The 16964-nt window shown below is 35.9% G+C and overlaps 1 long non-coding RNA gene across 2 annotated transcripts in view; it reads right to left on the bottom strand.

The window, feature by feature from the left end:
* Positions 1-16964, bottom strand: part of LOC132018251 (uncharacterized) — a 52366-nt gene that overhangs the window by 14717 nt on the left and 20685 nt on the right. For both annotated transcript variants that reach the window (XR_009404483.1, XR_009404484.1), the window contains exon 2: positions 13265-13327. This is a non-coding gene — a long non-coding RNA (uncharacterized LOC132018251). The remainder of the gene's footprint in view (positions 1-13264; positions 13328-16964) is intronic.

Below are 16964 nucleotides of genomic sequence, written 5' to 3'. Positions count from 1 at the left end.
TCCAGGGAGTAAGCTAGGGCAATCAAAGGGCTCACTTTGTTAGATTGGTTTCCTTTTTCTCAAGGGTCAATGTCCTGCATTGCCAGTTGTCTAAATGTCTGAAAATTTGTCTGGTTTCTAAATGTTTAAAGCAGGAGGATAAATATACTATTTTGTACTTTATTATATCTGTTATGTAGCCAACTTAAAGGTTTTTTTTTTTTTTAAGATTTTATTTATTTATTTAGAGAGATCACAAGTAGGCAGAGAGGCAGAGAGAGAGGGGAAAGCAGGCTCCCTGCTGAGCAGAGAGCCCCATGAGAGGCTTTAACCCACTTAGCCACCCAGGTACCCAACCAACTTAAAGTTTTTAATATATATATAGAAAATGGTGAAATTTGTGTTAAGTCATTCTGATGGACAAATATAGTATTAACTGGAAGAGAGCGAGATTAGGGACCAAAGTCAGGTTAAGATGCTAATAGTCCCAGTGGTGCCTGGGTAGCTCAGTGGGTTAAAGCCTCTGCCTTTGGCTCAGGTAATGATCCCAGGGGGGGACTGAGCCCCCCATTGGGCTCTCTGCTCAGCAGGGAGCCTGCTTCCCTTCCTCTCTCTGCTTGCCTCTCTGCCTACATGTGATCTCTGTCTGTCAAATAAATAAATAAAATATTAAAAAAAAAAGATGGTAATAGTCCCAGCAACATACAGTGAGAGCATGAATTCTTGGCATGATATATTATAAGTAAGAAGTGATAGATATAATAAATATTTAGAGCACTAGGATCTAGCGACTGACTGAATCTGGGAAAGTCAAATAAGATAATGGACACAAAATCATTTCCAAACATCCATTTGAAAATGTATTAAATAACTACTTTGTGTCCAGTACTACAGTCAATTAGGACTATATATATAAATAAGATATAGTACCTGGACTAAGAGAGTTAGCAGACTTATAATTTTAAAACAATGTACGGACTGACACAATAGAAGTGCAAACAATGTACTGTATTGCATACATAATGGAACAATCACAGTTGAGGGGAGTCAAAAAAGCCCTTAAAGAAGAAATCATATTTGAGATAGTTCTCGAAAGGTAAGTGAGAGATATTCAGACAGATAAGGAGGAAAAGGACATTGTAGGCAAAGAATAACAAAAGCATAGTGATTTCCACTAACAAAGATAGCTTCACTGTAAATTAAATATAAAATATGTTGGATACTCAAGGTATATATGAGTATCAAAATATAATATTATAAAAGCGAGATATCATTACTGCATCTCTAAGGATTGTCTCTCTACATATATACATACATCACATGAAACCTGTAAGTAAGTTTTGGTGATGCCCTGGTGCTCAAAGTAGAGTCTGCATAATTAGTTAAATAGAACAGAAGAAATCAATATTTACTACTTTCAGTCCAGGACACAACAAATGGAATTATTTAAATATCTGCATTGAAGTACTACAATAATGTTCAAACAATCCTTGTACTTAAAAAGAAATAGAAATAAATATTTTCAATGGCTCTACGAAATAAAGAGAAGTTTATATAGCGTTCTTTTTTTCTTTCCTTTTATGTTGGTGAATTCACTGGCAATCATCGCTACCCATCAAGATAGTGTTCTTTTTGTTATTTGTCTCCCTATCCCAAAGAAACATATAGAGATTCTTCTTGGTATTTTAGTTTTAAACATTCCGATGTTAACTTTGACCCAGTCTACCTGTTTTTTGTTTGGAATTCCCATCTTCAATTTGTGTCTGTTGTTTTCTCAAGACTCTGTACTTAATCGTCTCCAGAAAATAACCCCCCAGTTGCTGTGTAGTAGGGGGTTAGTCACCTATAGTGCAGAGTGATGGAGGTGTCTGAAGGTGTAGCTGCTTCTTAAATAGCTTTTGAGCCAAGTCTGTTATTGCCTGACATTTACCTTCTCTACCAGAGGTGCCAGACACCAATTCCTGAGCCTTTGGAGCAGGGGTAGGGACCGGATTCTGCCTTGCAAATCAAGCTGCCTCTTGGCTTTTCCCCACTGCAGCTTCAGCTTTCCCAAGTCAAAGTTAGTTGCCATTCATCTCTCTTCTTTCCAGCTTCCTATATTCTGATGTTATTGTTTTACTCTTGTTCTCTTTGTCCTTGTGGGTTTATACTTTTTTTAAAAAATCCATTTACTATCACTATATTGGTCTCCAGAAGGGACTTAAAAAATGCATGTGTACAATACCTCCTCTTTAACTGGAAATCCTTTAGTTCATTCTTTTTTAATATCTATGTCTTTGTATTTTATAATGTACATAATATATTTGTACAGTAATACATATAATTTATAAATAAATAAATACCCTCTTTCACATTGCTCAACTTAAATCATTTTTTTTCTTCTTTTTACAGATAAAGCTATATGATTCTAAAAGTTTGGGGACCACTAGTTTCCTGGCCTCCAAATGATGAAGTTCTCCAGAGCTTGATATTTTTCTCTTTTTGTGTTTGTACTCTCCCAGGTGATCTCACCTAGCCCTAGTGCTCATGACTCCAAAATTTATACATTCAGCCCAGATGTCTGCATTCGGCAATCTGTTCCAAATATCCAGATTCCCACTTAATATCTTCACCTGGATGTCTAAAAGTACCTCAGACTTAACATCCAAATAAGAATTCTTGATTGCCACAACCCTCACACCTCCCATAAATGGCACCTTGTCCAGACCACACCAGCTATTCAGCCAAAAAATTTCACTGAATAGCTATATGATTTCAAAGCCTGAGAATTCAACAATGAACCAAAATGAAAAGAGTGCTGTCATGCAGCGTACATTCTTGGGGAGGGGGAGGGGAATACAACAAAAAATTTAGAAGTAAGTAGATATCTTGTGTTTATATGTATCCACATTTATCTAAGTTGAGCGCTATTGAGAAAAATAAGAGGAATGGATAGGAAGTGTGGGGTGGTGTGTTTTGTGTTATCTCTCCTTTACAGCTTTCAAAATTTTGTCATTAGTGTCTCCTCTTTTGTTGTGATTGTCTTTGTGAGTCCATGGGCTTAAAATAATTCATTAACTGTCACTTAGTGGAGTTTGAGGAGAGTGCTGAAAGAAACACATGTGTTCAATCTTCCATCTTCACCTAGAAGTTGAAGGGTATTAAGGGACAGTCTTTATGAAAAGATGATATTCAAGCAGAAACCCGAAAGAAGCAAGGAGGTGAGCCATGTAGATATCTAAAATAAGAGCAGTTCAGATGGAGGGAGCTGCAAGTGAGAAAGGTCCTAAAGTAGGAGTGTACTTAATGTGTTCAAGGAACAGCAAGGAGTCGTGTTGCTGAAGTGGAGTTGAGAGGTGGGATAGAAGGGGAAGGTGGTCAGGAAACAAGATTGAGAGGTGGCAAGGGACCAGATCATTTATTGGAGGCCATGGTAAGGATTTTGATTTTTAGTCACAACGAAATGGAAAGGCCTTGGAAGAGTTTAACTAGACATTATTAAAATTATGTTTTAAATAAATCACTCTAGCTTCTGCATAATATCTTGTAGGCAGATGAAGACAGAAGCAGAAACACCAGTTAGGAGTGTGTAGGCAAGAGATGATGATGACGTGGGCTAGAGTGGTAGCAATAAAGGTGGTGAGAAGTAGTAGAAGTCCAGATATGATTTGAAGTTAGAGCCAACAGAATTTTACTGATGGATTGTACAACAGAAGTGTCAGGTATATTTCAAGGTTTTTGACTTAAACAAAGAGTTATGATGTTACTGAAATGATGATGGTTGTAGGTGGAACAGATATGGGAGGGGTGCAGGGAGATAGCAGCTCAGTTAGACATTAATTTGAAATAAATGCTCAACAACTAAATGGTGATGTCAAGTGATTACTGAATATTTGAGTCTGGGGTTTCAGGGAGTAGTCAGGTGAAAAATATTAATTGGGGTTTATCAGTATACAAAAAGTATTGAAAGCCACATGACTTGATCAACAAAGGAGAATATATAGAAAGAAGAGTTCCAATGAGTGAAATCTGGGAGATTTCAACATTTACTGATTGGGAAGATGATGAAGAACCTGCTGAGAAGACTGAAGAAAGAGTGACCAGTGAAAAAGAACCAAGAGAGCATGGAGCCTGGAGGAAAAATAAAAGAAATGTCTCAAGAAGGGAGTGGTTGACTCTCTTAAATGCGGCTGAGAAGGTAAGTAAGATAAAGTCTGAGAAACATCATTACATTAACAACATGAATGTCACTGATGACTTTGACAAGGTTATCTTAGTGGAATGGAGGGAGTGAAAGCTTATTTAGGGTGCTACAGATGTTGACTGATGATTCAGGAAATACAGGAATTATCTGTTGGAACAGTTCACAATTAGGCAAGAAAGACAGGGTGCAGAGTTTAGATGGAGATGGTGCTCTTAGGTAGGAGACCAGACTGTTCATCCATTACAATGAGAGGTAAGGCAGAAGGCTCAGTTTACAGTGGATTGGTAGATGTGACCAGAAGTGTGGAAGTTCAGTTTTTACTAAAATAGAAAGTAAGGTCATTATCAGCTGAGAAAATGGAGAACAGAGAGGTACTAGAGGTCAAAAGAGAGAAAAGAATATGTACAATAGTTATTTAAGAGAGTAAGAAGGTGAATTAGCTAGGAAATTATAGTAGGATGGCATAGTCGAAGAAAGGCCCACTTAAATTTTGAGGTTGTGAAGAAAGATCAGTTAGCTTGAGCATGTGATTTTTTTCTATCCATGTTTTCATTGCTCAGATGCACAGGAAGAGTCAATGTCATTTAGATTTGACCAGGTTTCAGGTTTTACAAGACAGTTGTGATGGAGAGGTGCAAGAGAGCTAAAGGTGTGTCAGAATGGTGAGCAATCTCAGGAAACACACTCTCAGTCACTTGGTCGCTCTACTTGAAGACCTAAGAATTCATTTTGATTCCTCCTTTTTTCATTCCCCACAGCCATTCTATCAACCCTACTGTTATTTCCAACAATATTGGAGTTTATCACTTTTTCTCAATCTCCATGGCCACCGCCTTGGCCTACCCACTTGACTCCTCTTCATGCCAGTGTCTTGCCTGTATAACTAGTCTCCTTGCCTCAACTCTTAATACCAACTCACTACCAAGCAATCTATCCTTGGCACAATAGCCAGATTCAGCTTTCTTCATTCCAGCCATTAGTGTCTTCCCACTGAAATTCTCTTTTAATTTGAATGATTGCCATGAAGATCCTGGTTCCTCTGCCTACTTGTGTAACCTCCTCTACCACTGCTTTCTCTGATGACTGTTCCACCTCAGCCACACTGGCCTCATCTTTGGTTCTCAAACATGGAAACTCTTTTTGTCTCAGACTGATGAAATTCTTTATCTTACCTGGAATGCTCTTCCTCTGGCTCTCTAATTGGTCCCTTTTCAAATTTAAGATCAGATTGTAACTTCCTCAAAGAAAACTTCCCTGAGCTTATTATTTGAAGTACTCTTACCCAGGGTGCCTGAGTTGTGCAATGGGTTTAGCATCTAATTCTTGCTTTGGGCTCAGGTTTTGATCTCAAGGTTGTGAGATCCAGCACCACCTTGGGCTCCATGCTCAGCATGGAGTCTGCTTGAGATTCTATCTCCCTCTGTCGCTCCCCCTCATTCTCTCTCTCTCTCACTCTAAAATAAGTAAATTAATTTTTTAAAAAATAATAAAAGAAGATACCCCTATACAGGGCTTGACCTCGTGACCCTAAGATCATTACCTGAGCTGAAACCAAGAGTTGGCACTTAACCCACTGAGCAACCCAGACACTTCATTTATTTTAAGCTTTAACACAATCTGAAGTTATATTTATATATCTGTTCACCTGTATACCCCAACTACAATGAGGGCGGGGGCTTTGTCTCTTTCATTCTCTTCTCTAGTTTTAGAGCAGTGGATCTCAAACTTATTTGTCTCAGGAAATTTATACTCTTAGAAATCACTCAGGACCCCAAAGAACTTTTGCATATGTGAGTTATATCTATTATTAACAACTATTAGAAATTAAAACTGAGAAATTTAAAAAATACTTAAGTATCCCTTTATTTTTTTTTAATTTTTTATTTATTTTCAGCGTAACAGTATTCATTGTTTTTGCACCAAACCCAGTGCTCCATGCAATCCGTGCCCTCTCCAATACCCACCACCTGGTTCCCCCAATCTCCCACCCCCCACCCCTTCAGACCCCTCAGATTGTTTTTCAGAGTCCATAGTCTCTCTTGGTTCACCTCCCCTTCCAATTTCCCTCAACTCCCTTCTCTCTAACTCCCCTTGTCCTCCATGCTATTTGTTATGCTCCACAAATAAGCAAAGTATTATGCCTCCATCAGAAAGGATGAATACCCAACTTTTTAAAATTTTTTTTTTATTTTAAAACAACAGTAATGGGATGACTGGGTGGCTCAGTTGGTTAAGCGGCTGCCTTCGGCTCAGGTCATGATCCCAGTGTCCTGGGATGGAGTCCCACATCCGGCTCCTTGCTCTGTGGGAAGCCTGCTTCTCCCTCTGACTCTGCCTTCCACTCTGTCTGCCTGTGCTCGCTCTCGCTCTCTCTCTGACAAATAAATAAATAAAATCTTAAAAAAAAAAAACAGTAATGAATCTGTTACATGTTAACACAAATTACATTTTTATTAAAAGTAATTCTATCTTCTAAAACAAATAAATTAGTGAAAGATTGGTATTATTTTTTATTTTTACAAATATTTTTTTAAAATATTTTTAATGTCTTTTAATAAAAGACTTCTGGATTCTTGTATCTGTTCCTACATTCCATCTGTTGTGGTATGTTGTGTTGATTAAAATCTGTCCTGATACTGACATGTATTTGGAAAGGGAAGAAGATTTTATAAGCTTTCAGACATTTGTATATATTTTCTTTGATACTAAACTAAAACTCAACAAGTGGCAGTTCTTTAAAGGCTGATTACAACATGGAATCTGAAACCATATCAATTAACTTTTTCAGTGTACATTAAAATTGATTGGTCTATTTTAAAATTTGAATGGATTGTCTGCCTGTGCATGGTTTTGTAATTCTATGCATTGGTCATTTGATCATTTATGAAGATTCTTCAAATGTTGACTCATTTTATTATATGATATTTAAAAATCACACTTGTTCTGATCTCATCAGAAAAGTCTTTAAGTATTGGGAAGCCATCAAGTTTATGGTGGTGGATAAAAATTTTCCAAAATTCTAATTTTCATTCGAAAGCTTTTGTTTTTTATCAACATCAACTATTGTTTCTTTTGAAATGAAATATTCACTTTTTTTCATTTTTGAGAACATATTTTCCAAATATCCAAGTCTGATAATCAAAGTTTGTCAGCCAGTTGTAAACATCCTTTCAATGTATAATGATATTCCATGAAAAAAAATTGATACAGTTTTTTCGGAAAAAGCACTTTTTCTTTTCTTTTCAATTTTTAAAAAGTTTATTTCTGGGCGCCTGGGTGGCTCAGTGGGTTAAGCCGCTGCCTTCGGCTCAGGTCATGATCTCAGGGTCCTGGGATCAAGTCCCGCATCAGGCTCTCTGCTCAGCAGGGAGCCTGCTTCCTCCTCTCTCTCTCTGCCTGCCTCTCTGCCTACTTGTGATCTCTGTCTGTCAAATAAATAAATAAAATCTTTAAAAAAAAAAAAATAAATAAAAATAAAAAGTTTATTTCTTGGGGCACCTGGGTGGCTCAGTGGGTTAAACCTCTGCCTTCAGCTCAGGTCCTCATCTCAGGGTCCTGGGATGAGCTCCACATTGGGCTCTCTGCTCAGTGGGGAGCCTGCTTCCCCTCCTCTCTCGCCTGCCTCTCTGCCTACTTGTGATCTCTCTCTCTCTCTCTCTCTGTCAAATAAATAAATAAAATCTTTAAAAAAAAGGGGGGGGGAGTGCTTTTCTTCAAGATGACCGTGGTAATTTCAGTATACATACTTTCCATTTTATCACAAAATATTAAGTTATATCCAAGGATTAGATTTAATAAAATTATTAATTGTATTGCCTCAGCAAGGAGATTCTTAAATAAAACTGGGTGGCTTTTTTTGTTTTGTTTTTTGTTGTTTCATTATGAATTCATGTCAGTGAAGAACACAATGACTTTTGGTACAGATTGTTGTCACTATCCGGATTCAAGCTAAGACACTGGAAGTTTCACCCTCTGGAACTGCTTTTGCACCATCAGTGCAAATGTCAATGGAGTTGAAAATGCAAGTAACATCTTAAAATTGTTGTGAATATAATTCTTATCTTACAGACCTCTAAATTGCTGATCTCCTGAAAGGGTCTCAGGATCATAGAGATCCACTTATCATCCTAGAATATATGACAGCCTGCGACATGGTAGGAAGTCAGTAAAAATTTTGTAATATAAATGAGGGACTGGATTACTCCTTGATTCTACTGTTATTGATTCAACAACCTTCTATTCTAAAAATGATTCTTTATTCTAAAAACAATAATAGTAAGGATTTACCATTTTGTCTAAGGCATTTTACAAGAGAAAAAATAAGGAATTATATAATGGAAAGTACATATCAATATCTATCTTTAGAGCTGGGTAGACATTTAGCTTTATGCACAGATGAAGTTAGATCTTGTCTTAACGTGTTTATAAACACTACGGTCTTAAAGGAGATAAATATGGAACATATACATTAAATTAGTTAATAATGCCAAATTTGTAGAGGGATAATTACATTTTAGGAGAGATATCACTAATGTGTTAGTTCTTTAGGGAGAAAATTTTAAATTCTACTAAATGACATTAAAGACTAAATAAGTGGACGTGAAGCCTATGTCTCTATGTGGAGTGACTTAACAGTGACTTATCAAGATGTCAACTATCTTGAATTACTCTGCAATCCCAAACCAAATGTCAGTTGTAACAGACAAATAGATGAATGGAATAGACATAAGTAATAGATAAAAGATTAACAGCTATGCTATAGAGGGAACTCATGGAAGCAAACACACTGAAAAATCCTAGAAAGATGGGAAAATAAGTGAATGAATAACAAATATATTTTCTCAGTAAGTAAAGAAGAAAACTGACAATGAAATACTACGTTATGATCATCAGATAAGGAAACATTACCCAGTCCTATAATGCTAAGTGTTGCTGGGGGAACAACAACTTGGCCACTGCCATTTTGGAGAACAATCTGGCAAAGTAATTGCATATGTACCAACTGTGTTTTATTATCCGATCATACTTCTAAAGAAAAAAGGAGAGAGAGAAACCTTACAATAAGAAGCATGTAAGAGAATATATTTTCCACAACACTGTGGAAGCAGAGAATTGGAAACAACCTCATTGACCAACACTAGAGGAATGAGAAAGCTGTGGATGAACGCTACTGAATATGACACAGCAGTTAAAAACAGCATTGCTCCTAAAAGCATAATGCTTGGTGAAAATGGAAGATAATAAATGAGACCTATTTGCAGAAATTTTAAAATACACACACACACACACACACAGAACCACACCACTTATTCCAAAGATACATTTAAACTTAAGAATATCCATTACACACATTAGAGCAGTTACCAGTTGGGGAGCGGAGGATGGGAGTGAGAAATGTGATAAAGGGGGGAAATCCATTTAAAATTGCTCTTTTGCAGGGGTGCCTGGGTGACTCTGTTGGTTAAGTGCCTGCCTTCAACTCAGGTCTTGATCCCAGGGTCCTGGGATCCAGCCCCATGTCGGGCTCTCTGCTCAGCTGGAAGTCTCCTTCTGCTTGCCACTCTGCCAGCTTGTGTGCTCTCTCTCTCTGCCCAATAATAAAGTCTTTTTAAAAAATTGCTTTTTAGGGACGCCTGGGTGGCTCAGTTGGTTGGACGACTGCCTTCGGCTCAGGTCATGATCCCGGAGTCCCGGGATCGAGTCCCTCATAGGGCTCCCGTTCCATGGGGAGTCTGCTTCTCTCTCTGACCTTCTCCTTGATCATGTTCTCTCTCACTCTCTCTCTCTCAAATAAATAAATAAAATCTTTAAAAAAAATTGCTTTTTAGTCTTACTCATATTAACGATGATACTCTGCCAGGAACCAAACAATTAGATGAACTCAACTTCTCCATCTATCACACATTCCTCTAAAACAAACAAACAACAAACTACATATATTAGGATAGTTACGGATTCATGTAGTCTGCATATTTGGACTAAGATAATTAGAAAAATTTGCTATCTACCCATGTTACGATTATTCAAGGGAAGTGGCCAGAGAACTATAGAATTCTTGAGAGCTGGAAGAAGATCTCAATAGTTCAGCTTTTCTAGTTCCCTGATTGCAAGTATATCTGTTCACTGACCATACCTGATTGATTTGTGTCTATTTTTTCTTGGGAAAAAAATCACTGACAAAGAAGAAGCCACAACTTCTTTTTATAGCCTATTTTAATATTTAACAAACAACCCTATCAGTAGATTCCTTCTTATGTTTATACTGTATTTTCAAGCTCCTTTCAGGTCATTTATGAGAGAATATGGATAAAAGTCAGTCTACATTTTTCTTATGATAATGCTTCATGTATTAGGAGGCGGTTATTGTCTCCAGACTAATTAATTCCAACTCCTTCTACCTGTTCTCATGGGTCTTATTTATTCACCACTTTAATCATATTATTAAACTACTCTGAACTTCCCCACTTCACAGCATCCTCAAGGTGAGGAGACATAAACTGGATGCAATACTAACTCCACAATGGCCCAAGGGTGCCTAATTGAGAGAGAAATTATTTTCAACTATCGCTACCATGAGTCCTTAAAGATAGTAACTAGTGCCTGGGAAATCTCATCAACCATTTTCTTTATGTACTTCAATTATAACAATCCCTTATATGTATAAATGTTATTGTTAAAAAGCACTGCCTTACTTGATCTTCCAACAACTCAATAATGACAGAAAGGATCTCATCATTCTCATTGCATAGATGGTCATGTAAAGTGCAAAGAGGTTAAAGTAACTTGTTTGAGGTCCCTGAGCTAACAGGTACTGGGGGTAGGACTTCTAACTCTCAGTATGTAGAAGGCATGTCTGCCTTCAATCATGTAAAGGGCTTGAGTGGGAGACAGTCTAGAGTAAGAGAAGGGACATTAATTTGTTGCCAGAGGACTTGCATTCATACTCTAGCTCTGCCGCTGGCAGCCATGTAACAAAGCAAGGATAATAACAGGGTTGATGTTAACATAATGGTGAAGGTGTAATGAGCTCTATAAACTTTGCTTTTCATGTTTTCTTTGTTCTGATGATTTGATTACATCTGACTTTAAAAAGTCATTCCAAAATAATTTTCCTTTGCTTCTCTGTTCCTCATCACCAGTGTATTCTTCTTGAAAATATGTGCTTCGTTTTGTTATTATTAGTTGTCTGGCTTTCTTCCTCTTTCACCAAGAGCAACATTCCCTTGTTCCTCTTGTTTTTAAGATATTTACTAACAACTTTAGGAAATTATGGAATACATTTGCTCTGACACTTTCATTCTTCCTTAGATTTATAAATCAGTCTCAAAATATTAACAGACTCTAAACAAAAAATGAAAAGTGCTAGAATATTTGTGTCCCATACATGTGTGGCTTCTGAAGCAGAAGATGGAGCAAATGATCATGGGAATTGGGGAAGAACTATTTTAAAATCAATCTAACTTTTGCAAGCCTTGTGACTTTTTAAATCTTTAAAAGTTAGTATTGGTGAGCAAAATTTCAAAATGTGTAGTGATCCACCATTGCAGTACTTTATTTTATTGTAATTATAATACTTGTATACCAAATTTTAATACTAATTTTAATTTTAATACTAATTTTAATATGAATTATAATACTTGTTTACCAAATTTTCCCACCTAAAGTGTCACAAAGTCTTCACAAATTATAAATAATGTGTAGACTTTATTTTTTGCTTTGTAGGGAACATCTGATAGTGTCTGATTAACAGTTCTCTTCTAGAAAATGCCACCTTTTCATCCACGTAATTAAGTTGGTCCAGGGCCTCTCCCATGTTTCCAGAGTTTCCTCAGACTCAGTGATTCCTGACTTATTATTGGGTTTTTCTGTACTTCCTTAGATTACAGGAACCAATTTAATTCTCCTCTTGCCTTAATATGGTAAAATTGGTATCTCTTTCACCATCCAACCATAATCTGCTACAACTACAGTTTACATGGTTAAGATGGTGTCTTTCAGGTGGGAAGCTGAACTGAGGAGGCCAAGTGGGAAGGTGTAGAATAGGATTAAGGGCCCTCCTGAAAATGACATTAACTAGCAACAAAGAAAAAGTCAGGGAAGCATGCAAGAACTTTACCTAGTCAGTATCAGAGAATCCACAATCAAGATGTCAGCAACATAGTATGGAACGAACAAACATGTGAACTCTCTGATAACTATCTCGCTTTTTAAAAAAAGATACTTTTTTTTAATAGATACTATGAGATGTTATTATACGGTTGCCATTGATTATGTTGCAATTATTGTTCACTTTAGTTTTGCTTCAAGTCTTTAACCCTTTCAATAAATGCCACAGCTGTAAAATCCAAAAGGAAAACAGAAGATCTGAGAACTCAGACTGATATACAAAAAGAAAGAAGTTGAACATACCACATTTTCTCAATTCTAGTTTTCTCTCTTCATACTCAGTGCACTTAGAGTTGGGTTATATTTTACAGTGGTATTTTCTTAGAACCCTGTCAGCCATCAGGGAAAAGAGAAAAAAAAAAAATCCAGTACATTGTCATTGTCTATGCATGTGCAAACCTGTATTTAGAAGAAATCTGTTCAATTGTGTTATTTGCTGTTGAATTTTAAGTTAAATAGGGATCTTGTTTATGTAAAATGAAAGCCTTTAACTAAAGCATTGAACATCTATCTGTGAAAAGCTCCCAGCTGGTTTAAGAAAAGTAATTTTTAATTTACAAAATAAACTATGATCTTACCCAAACAGAAGGTGCAGGAAAAACACTGATATTCCTCAAATGTGCCTAGAAATTCTATCAAGGGACATTTGTGTGTCTCGGTTGGTTAAGCATCTGCCTTCAGTTCAAGTCATGATCTCAGCAACCTGGCTTATAATCCCACATAGGGCTCCCTACTCAGCAGGGAGCCTGCTTCTCCCTCTGCCTGTTGCTCCCCCTGCTTGTGCTCTCTCTCGCTCTGACTAGTAAATAAATAAAATCTTTAAAAAAGAGAAAATAAATTCTATCAAGCTTTAAGATGTTAAACAGGTCAAGGTTGAGCAGGAACTAAGAAATGCAGTGGGTCACCATGGCATTATCCATAATTGAAACTACCTACCATAATGCAGATTTCTTAGATGTCAGACATGCAGAAAATTTACTCTGAAATGCTGATTTGATGCTGAAAGAAAAAAAAATCTAATTATATGGATAAAAGATATTGGCAAGTTAAAAAATTATCTTTATTTAATATAGTTTTTTCCCCTTGAAAGCTACTGTAAAATGGATGAGGTGTCTCAAACTTGCTGGCAACTTATAATTGAGGGATTCATGTATTTTTTCTGTGCTTCTAACAGATTGCTAGTTGTGACTTGAGTATCTGTTTTTCAAATACATGGTTCTAAAAAAAAATGTGGTTGAATTAAATATACCCAGGTCCAATTGAATTGCTTAACAAATAATTTTATTCTCTTTATCCTCTAAAACTTCCAGGAGATGATTAGTTAATATGCATTGTAGATTGATGGTTCTAGAAGTTTCTGCTACCATACTTTAAAATTATCTTTTTTAGAAAAAGTTATAAAAGTTTTTATGAGAGGATTCCACCAGAAAGTCTACTGAAAATAATTGGGGACCATTAAATGAGTTCCATTGCCACTTTTTAAAAACTGTCATGGAGGGGTGCCTGGTTGCCTCAGTCAGTAGAACATATGACTCTTGGTTTGGGGGTTGTGAGTTCCAGCCCCATGTTGGGCAAAGAGACCACTTTTTTTTAAAAAACTGTCATAGAGATTGGAAATTAATTTTGATTAAAACAAGAAGAAATCTCCAACTTTAAAATACTTGAATATCTTGGCTTTGAAAATATTAAAAACCTATGTTCTGAAGCTAGTGATATTGAAATGACAGGATAATTAGTAAGGAAAACAATAAATATAGCCAGCCATTACTGGTCCTTTTATGCCCTGATTTTTTTTCCAGTATGAATTAGCCCAACTAGCAATAATTAGGTGATCTTTAGCTCAGAGTAGCAACAGTATTGGGACATTTTATTTTATAATCTCTTATTTAATTGAATTCCACAATCTATCTAGAATTTGTGTTCTATATCAAGAACACATAGCTTTCTTAGGTCTTTCATATTGTTGTTTTACAAATAATTGTGTCATGATAAAAGTATGACCTTCTGTAAATCAAAATTTTATTATGTAAAGATGCAAAATTTTTAAAAACTAATTGAATACCTTTATTTACCAAGACTTCTAGTAAAAAGCAATGTGGAGTATTATAGCTTGATACTAACAGATCAGATTCAGTTCCTTTGATCTGCCTAAGTTTCCACAGGGATGGATCTTAAAATAGTCCCCATATCATGCTAAGATATTGCAACTTGTCACTTTTGCCACCTGTGCCACCAACTGCCCACCATGTTCAAGAGAAGCCACATGCGAGCACAACCAGACTTTATCATCTTTATTGTTGTTATGGTCCATAAATTCAGAGAACACATTAAAAGCATTTCCTACAATCATATAGTACTTTTGAGATTACAATTGTTGCTGTTAAATTTAGCTTTTTTTTTGAACCCTGACATTTTGTATCAATACTGCATAGATAAATGATAATTTCCTTTTATAGAAAAAAAATACTTCACCCACCACAATCTATACAATGACAAACTTAAATAATGATTTAAAGTAATAATTTCAGAAAGAACATATACAAAGGATGAACTTTCATTTTTAAAATCATATTTATCCATTTATAAAATTCTAAAATTTTATAAAATTCTAAAAATGTACTTCTTACCAAAACAAAAGAGAGAGAGAGAGAGAGAGACTTGGTAAAAAAAATAAATTAGAATCTCTAGTTCTTTTTATTGTATTGGAAAATTGGCAAATAAGATATATCTTCAAGTATTAATAATGTAGTAAAATGCTTCAGAGATAAAGGAAAGCACCTTCCTCTTGAAATATATTTTATTCTGGTATTTTGTTCACTCTTACTATGAGTGAACTGCTTTAAAAAAAATTTATTTATTTGACAGAGAGAGACACAGCGAGAGAAGGAATACAGGCTGGGGCAGTGGGAGAGGAAGAAGCAGTCTTCCCACCTAGCAGGGAGCCTAATGTGGAGTGGGGCTCAATCCCAGGACCCAAGGATCATCATGACCTGAGCTGAAGGCAGAAGCTTAACTAACTGAGCCACCCAAGTGCCCATGAACTGCTTAATTCTGGAGTTGAAATCAAAATAAGAAACTGACAAAGGAAGAACTGAGTAGAAGTTGAGTCTGAGACATTGCATGAAAAGCAAGGAATATGAACGATTGGTGAAATATATTTTTGAAGGATAACTTCATTATTATTATTATTATTTTTATCAAAGAAACATCTCTAGGCATCAAATATGAAGCTAAAGGGAGCTTTAGCTCAAAAGAAGGTGCTTAATAAATCTGTTCAAAAATAAGGAGCTGGAATCCTCTTATGAACATAAGTTGCTTGGGGGGTTCTAGTTTGTTAGGAATTATATAGAAATAATAACACTTCCCCTATACAAAACATGATAGATTGATCTATTATAGATTGATTGAAATGACCAACCTACACTCTGAGATCTAGTGTTGCTTAACTGGGCAGAGAAAAGTAGAAAAGACATGGTTTATTATGAGAAAGAATAATTTGATTTTAAAAAATCATTCAAGTCTTGATATATAATGCAATTAATCTTATCAAACTTGCTTTATGTTTTAGCATATACATTGGTAAACTAGTACCTCATTGCTTTCACTTGAAACGTTAACCATGTTGATAAGCAACTTTTTAATTCCTTTTCTCTTACTGTCAGTTTCCTAGAAATATTTTTACAGCCTTAAACAAAAGTTTCACCTGAATATGTATTTATATGTTTTTAACATGACAGAAGAAATAAAAACCAAATATAAAACTGTTCCATTTTTAAGGCACCAAAAGAGCTGATTATCTTGGTGTAAAACTACCAGCCATAATTTGGGTTGTGACAGGAGATAATTGGGCCAAAAAAGTCAATTCTGAGGCCTGAGTGATCTGGATTCTTAATTTATTCTCAGAGGTAATTTTATAGGGGTGTCACTCTATAGGACTTTGACAGTGGTCTGGTTGTTCTTTTGCTCCACTCTGCAATGGGACTAGATGAATAACTCTCTCTGAATATAAGTGAAATTATGAATTCCATGTACAGAAAATATAAACACATGCACAAATGTTTGCATACAATTTAAAAATGTTCATAGATTTCAAAGCTGCTGCTGTGTATCAGGTCTCGGGTTAAGAATCTATTTTGCAATGGCACATATGCCATGAACTTGCCACGAACACAACCTTTTCCCTGCCATTGAAGTCTATATAAATTCCATAATGTAATATTCTCACCTGCTGGTAGGTAGAATACTTGCTGGAAGATGGAACAGTCTTCAAGTAGTAACCCCAGAAGGGTACACACCAGCACACAAAAGGAATGAACAAGCCCTACATATTAGACAGTCTGTCATCATGGATAGCCTCAAAGAAGTCAAACCTAAATGTGTCTAATGTTCAAATTTTACCTCTTGATTTTATGGTAGATTTGGTAGGCAAATGTATGCTTTACATAAATAATTACAGAACAATTTCTATTTTTCCTCTTTTAAGTGGTTAAACAATATGTATTTATGACTTCCCAACTAATCATGATGGAAAACAAAAGGGACGTAAAAGAAAACAGGGCTGGTTTCTAACCCTTTTTGCAAAGAACAGTGCAGTAGCAAAGAAGAATTAGGACAGTGGTTAAATCTTCTACTTAGG

Source organism: Mustela nigripes, chromosome 5 (assembly GCF_022355385.1).
Source record: "Mustela nigripes isolate SB6536 chromosome 5, MUSNIG.SB6536, whole genome shotgun sequence".
Classification (NCBI taxonomy): domain Eukaryota; kingdom Metazoa; phylum Chordata; class Mammalia; order Carnivora; family Mustelidae; genus Mustela; species Mustela nigripes.
Note: the sequence above shows the minus strand (reverse complement) of the source record. Positions and strands in the feature narration are given on the sequence as shown.